Below are 6,361 nucleotides of genomic sequence, written 5' to 3'. Positions count from 1 at the left end.
CAGAGCAAGTTGATGGTGAGGTGCCAGCTGCAGTAACTGGGATATGTGCACGGTGCAGACGATTGAGAGTAGCCTGATGGGCAGTAACAGGCCGGGTTAGATTTGAACTGCTGGTTGCACATAGGACATACCCGGGCACGTTTCCACATTACAGGAGAGATGTCAGTGTTGCAGCTGTACTGGAATAGTTCTGAGACACTAGTCTTCAGTACTATTGCTGAAATGTTGTCAGGACCATTATTTCTTGATAATGGCCTAGTGGCATTATCCTTGGACTGTTAAATAAGAAGGACAATTAAAAGTAGAGCCTTGGACAGCGTAGAACAGACGGACCTAGGGGTTCAGGTACATAATTCTTTGAAGTTTGCATCACAGGTAGACGGGGGGGGGGGGGGGGGGGGGGGGGTTAAGAGGCGTTTCGCACACTTCCCTTCATTGCTCAGATCTTTGAGTACAGGAGTTGGGACGTCATGTTGAGGTTGTACAGGATATTGGTGAGGCCTCAGCTGGATTAGTGTCCAGTTCTGGTTGCACTGTACTAGGAAGGACTTATTAAGCTGAAGAAACTTCAGATAAGTTTTATCAGGTTGTTGCTGGGAATGGAGGGTTTGAGTTAAAAGGAGATGCTGGATAGACTGTGACTGTTTGGAGTGTAGGAGGGTGAAGGAGAGGTTTATAAAATCGGGATGAGTTTCGGTACGGTGAAAGGCAGGTTGTCTCATCCCTAGGGTGGGGAATTTTAAGAATGAAGATTTAAAGAAGACACAAGGGTGAACTTTTTTTTGTTTTACAGAGTGGGAAGTGTGTGGAATGGACTTCTAGAGGGAAGCTGTAGATGCTGGTGCAGTTACAACATTTAACAGACATTTGGATAAGTACGTGAATAAGAGATGTTTGAAGGGATAAGGGCCAAGTGCAGGCGGGTGGGAGTTTAATTTAGTTTGGGGTCAAGTTCAGCATGGATTGGTTGGACTGAAGGGTCTGTTTCTGTGCTGTGTGACTATGAACTAAGTAATGTTCCGGGTACCAGGTGTGAATCCTGCCATAGCAAATGGCCAAATTTAAATTCAGTAATAATCTGAAATTGAGTCATAATGGTCACACGTCCATTGTTGATTTGTCAGGAAAAACCCATCTGGTTCAATAACATGCTTTAGGGGAGGAAACTGCCATCCTTACCTGGTCTGGCCTACATGTGACTCCAGACACACAGCAATGTGGTTGACTCTTAACCGCCCTCTGGGCAATAAATGCTGCCTGCCCAGCGGTCCTCATCCCATGAATGAATTTTTAAAAAAAAAAATCACAGGGTGGATGCTGAAATGTTTTTCATCATGGTGAGTTTTGGAATGGTCTTTCCTTTCAGACAGAAGTGAAATTTCCTCCACTAGGGCTATAAGTCATTGGAATTCCCAATTTCAGACAGTTAGTGTAGGTATTGAGTAGATTCAAGGCCAAGATGGAGAGCTGGGAGTTGAGGAAAGCAGGCAGCAAAATGGAGTTAAGGTCGAGATCTGATCAACCATGATCATATTAAGTGGTGGAGCAGGATCACGAGGCCAAATCTTTTTATAGATAGAGATAACGGGAACTGCAGATGCTGGAGGATCCGAGATAACACAGTATGGGGCTGGATGAACACAGCAGGCCCAGCAGCATCTCAGGAGCACAAAAGCTGGCATGTTGGGCCTAGGCCCTTATTTCTTATGAAGGGAGTAGGCCCAAAACGTCAGCCCTTGTGCTCCTAAGATGCTGCTGGGCCTGCTGTGTTCATCCAGCTCTACACTTTGTTACCTCTTCTTATAGATAGATCAACTGGGCAAGGATTTCTTTGCTTGATAGACATGATTAAAACAAATGAGGTTTTAAAACAATTCAGTAGCTTCAAATTGACTATTGCATTGATTCAAGATTTAATCAAATATAAATTTCCCCAGCTGCCTGAAAAGATTTTGAAACCCCTGGCCCTGATCATTAATCCAGGCCTCCAGATTACTAGTCCAACAGTATACTCACTCCGCTACCACATCCATTTCCTTCTCCTGTATCCACTTCAATGACTGTTCAGGTTCATTGACTCTCATTAGTGGTGGTTTGTATATAAACATTACACACATGCTTCAATTAGATCGTGCTGCGTTTTATTCCTCCAAAAAGTATCCCTGACTCTTTTACCCGTTCACAGCACACAACTCCACGCCCATATTCTCTGATCGTCCCCTCCTCCACGTGCACTGCTGAACACAATGGTCTACTGTCCAGCCAAACAAGGAAACAAGAACAAAACCGTAACCCATCTATACGCTAATCCAGGCTAGAACTCACTCTGCTGACACACCAGTCCTCGTAAACTGTGGCAGTGACTTAGCTGTGGGGCTTAACATCTGCCATTCATTGAGTACTAAATGAGTACTAAATCTAGGAAATTCTCAGCGCTCAGTATGGGAGGCTGCACTATCAGAGATCATACCTTTCCAACGAGATGCCATCTCAGGTGGATATAGAAAGTGCCATCAGAGACGAACAGAGCTTTCTTCTCTCCTGTTTCTGGGCTGTAGTTTATTGCTCATCCAACATCAGGCAAGAGGAGATCTGGGTCACCATCAGATTGCCGCGTGTGGGAAGTATGCTATGAGGAAACTGGCTGCTGCATTGTCCAACCTGCAACACTGACCAGGCTTCTTTAGACGTAAAGCACACTGCGGTTATGAAAAACGATGTGAAAATGAGTGTTTTTAAAAATACCTAACCGAATTTGCAAATTATCGGGGCCCTACCATAAATCAGAACAGCCAGTATAACGTGGAAGCAGGGTGCAGGGGTAGCCATGAGTAATTGTAAATACCCAACTGGTATTTAAGAACTACCCAAACGCCTTTTAGGAGAGGTCTGATCTACATGTGACTGTTAAGTCTACAGCACTGTATTTGATTCAAATAGCTTTAGTTAGCTGTTCAATTAAGACAAATCCTTCCCTTGCCAGAAATGACCGCAAACAACTGAGAGGTTTACAGCAAGAAGCAATACCAGATGGGGGTGGCACGGTGGCTCAGTGGTTAACACTGCAGCCTCTCAGCACCAGGGACCCGCGTTCGATTCCAGCCTCGGGTGACTGTCTGTGTGGAGTTTGCACGTTCTCCCTGTGTCTGCGTGGATTTCCTCCGGGTGCTCCGGTTTCCTCCCATAGTCCAATGATATGCAGGCTACGTGGATCAGCCGTGCTAAATTGCCCGTAGTGTTCAGGGGTGTGTGGGTTACAGGGGGATGCGTCTGGGTGGGGCAGTGTAGACTTGTTGGGCCAAAGGGCCTGTTTCCACACTGTAGGGAATCTAATCTAATCCAAAAAAAAGGACATACATCAACCAGGGGAATATTAGGGGGAGAGAGAGAGAGATAATGGGAACTGCAGATGCTGGAGAATCCAATATTAGGGGGCTAAAAGTTTACCAGACGTTAAACATCACCATAAAGAGACATAACAAGGTGTACAGCTGGACGAACACAGCAGGTCAGGCAGCATCAGAAAAGGAAAGCTGATGTTTCGGGTCTGGACCTTTCTTCAGAAAACAAAACACCATAAATACAGAAATGGCGAGGGACAGTTGACGACCAGACGGTGTTGTTGATGATAGCACACAGAGCGCAGATGCTCTGAGAGTTGGTCACCAAGGTTGAGCTTGGTCTCCCCGATGTAGAGGAGACCACATCGACAACAGCAAATACTGCAGGCCAGGTTTGGAGGGTGTACGGGTGCATCTGTCACATTTGGACAGAAGTGAGGGTGAAGGTCTTAGAGGCAGGTGTAGCACCTCCTGGGGTTGCAGGGAAAGATGCTGGGCGTGGTGGGGAGTGTAGGGTGTATGAGGGAGTCGCAGACTGAGTGGTCATTATGAAAGGCAGAATGGGCGGGGAGGGAAATATTTCCTTGGTGGTGGGGTCAGATTGTAGTGACAGAAATGGTGGAGGATGATGAGCTGAATGCAGATGTTGGTGGAGTAGTATGAGAGGATCAGGAGGACTCTGTCCCTATTTTTGTTGGGGGAGGGTGTTTGAGGGCAGAATTGCAGAACATGCAAGAGATGCAGTGGAGGGCGTTGTGGATCAATGAAGGGGGGACATTGCAGTCCCTGAAATAGGAGGTCATCTGCAACGTCCAGGAGTGAAATGCTCTGTCTTCAGAGCAAATGCGGTGGAGGCAGAGGAATTGGGAGTAAGGGATCGTCTTCTTGGAAGAGGATGGGTGAGAGGAGGTGTAGTCCAGGTAGCTATGTGAGTCCTTGGGTTTGAAATAGATGTCGGTGCTGGGACGGTTACCGGAGATGGCAACGGAGAGGTCCAGGGAGGGGAGAGAGGTGTCGGAGATTGTCCAGATGAATTTGAGGTTGGGGTGTTAGGAAAATTGATCAACTGTTCAAGTTCCTCATGACAGCACGAGGCAGCACTGATACAATCATCAAGGTAGCAGACAAAGAGGTGAGGGATGCTGCGGAAAAGGGCCTGTTCCACATATCCTACGAAGAGGCAGCCATAACTCAGATATAAATGGGTGCCCAGAGCCACTCCTTTAGTTTGTAGGAAGTGGGAGGTGTTAAAGGAAAGGTTGAGAGGGTAAGGACACGTTCCATTAAGCGGATGGTGTTGATGGAGGGACAACTGGTTGGGCCAGTGGGAGAGGAACAAACAGAGTGCTAGGCATCAGCTGCATAGGGGATAAATGTTCATGCTGAAGAGCTGGCGTTGGGGGCCTGGGAACTGACAGTCTTGAAAGAGGTGGAAGGTGTGCATGGCGCACCAATGTAGATGGGGAGTTCCTGCACCGGGGGGAATAAAAAAAGAGTCGAGCTAAACAGAGAGGAGTTCAGCGGGGCAGGAGCAGGCAGAGACAGAGATAATGTGTCAACTGGGGCTGTCAGGTTTGTCGATTTTGGGAAGGAGATAGAAACAGGCAGTGTAGGGTTGGGGGAACGATCAGGTTGGAGTCTGTGGAGGGGAGGTCTCTGGAGGTGATGAGGTTACTGATGGTCTGGTGATCAGGGGTGGGGGTCATAATTGAAGGGATGGTTGGAGGTGGTGTTGGAGATTTGGCATCTAGCCTCCACGATGTAGAGGTCAGTACAATATACCATCAACACACCCCCTTAGCAGGTTTGGTGGTGAGACTGGGGTTGGAGCAGAGAGCCGTGCGTTCCACTGGGGAGAGGGTGGAGGGAGGCAAAGGAGAGATTCAGATGATCGATGTTACAGCAGCGCTTCTTCCACTACCTACAACCAAACTCCACCAGCAGGCATGTTTCTGGCCCCAACCCAATCTACCTTTCGTACAGCCCACTCAATCCACAACTCCCTCACACAGTTCCCACTCCCCACCAACCTGACATCTTTCGCGGCAACGGCAGGAGGCACTACGCCTCTGTCCAAGGCCCTAGACAATCCTTCCAAAATCCAACAAGGATTCACCGGAACATCCTCCAACCTGGTCTACTGTATCTGTTGTTCCTGACGGGGTGTCCTATATCAGTGAGACCAAGCGCAGACTCAGTGACTGATTCACACAGCATCTGTGCAGTGTATGCTATAATCACCACCAGCTTCTGGTTGCCAACCATTTCAATTCCCCCTCCTCAGGCGAAATGTCCATCACAATGACACCACCTACAAACCGGAGGAGGAACACTTCATGTTCCACCTCAGGGGTCTACAGCCTGATGGCCTCAACACAGAACTCTTCAGTTCCAAAATCTTACCCCCACCTCACCCCATGTCTAGCCCTCCCTCTCACCCCTGCCTCCTTGACCTGACACAACCTGTCCATCTTCTTTCAAACCTACCCACCCCAACCTTCCCACTGACCAATCTCCACTACCCACTACCTACACCCACCTATCACCACCCCCAAGCCCCACCGCCTGCCTCAATTTAGTTCTGAACTCTTCCCCCTCCCCACTTCTGAAGAAGGGTCCTGACCCAAAATGGTGACTTTCCTGCTCCTCTGATGCTGCCTGGCTTTCTGTGCTCCTCCAGCTCCACACCATATTAGCATAAGATTCGGTTGTTACTCACTTAGGAGCTGGTAACAAGCATCCCGACGGACCATTTCCAGAATGCTATGAGGGGGCTTCAGGCAAGGGGGGCTGTAGGGTTGGGAAAGGAACAGGTTACCTAAGGAAGAAAGAAATTCTAATGGCAGAGCACGGCAGTCCAGGATCTGGGTTTGAAATGCTGTGAACATTTAGTAGCTAATGACAGCAGCCACCCTCGACCAGTGAAGATACGATCGTACTTGTTTAGCAAAGGACAGAAAATCCCATTTCTCAAAAATCTCTCGATCCCGATGAAACCCAGTCAAGACTTCAAATGTGAC

This window comes from Stegostoma tigrinum, chromosome 42, assembly GCF_030684315.1.
Source record: "Stegostoma tigrinum isolate sSteTig4 chromosome 42, sSteTig4.hap1, whole genome shotgun sequence".
NCBI classification, from domain to species: Eukaryota; Metazoa; Chordata; class Chondrichthyes; order Orectolobiformes; family Stegostomatidae; genus Stegostoma; species Stegostoma tigrinum.
This window is presented reverse-complemented; position numbering follows the sequence as displayed.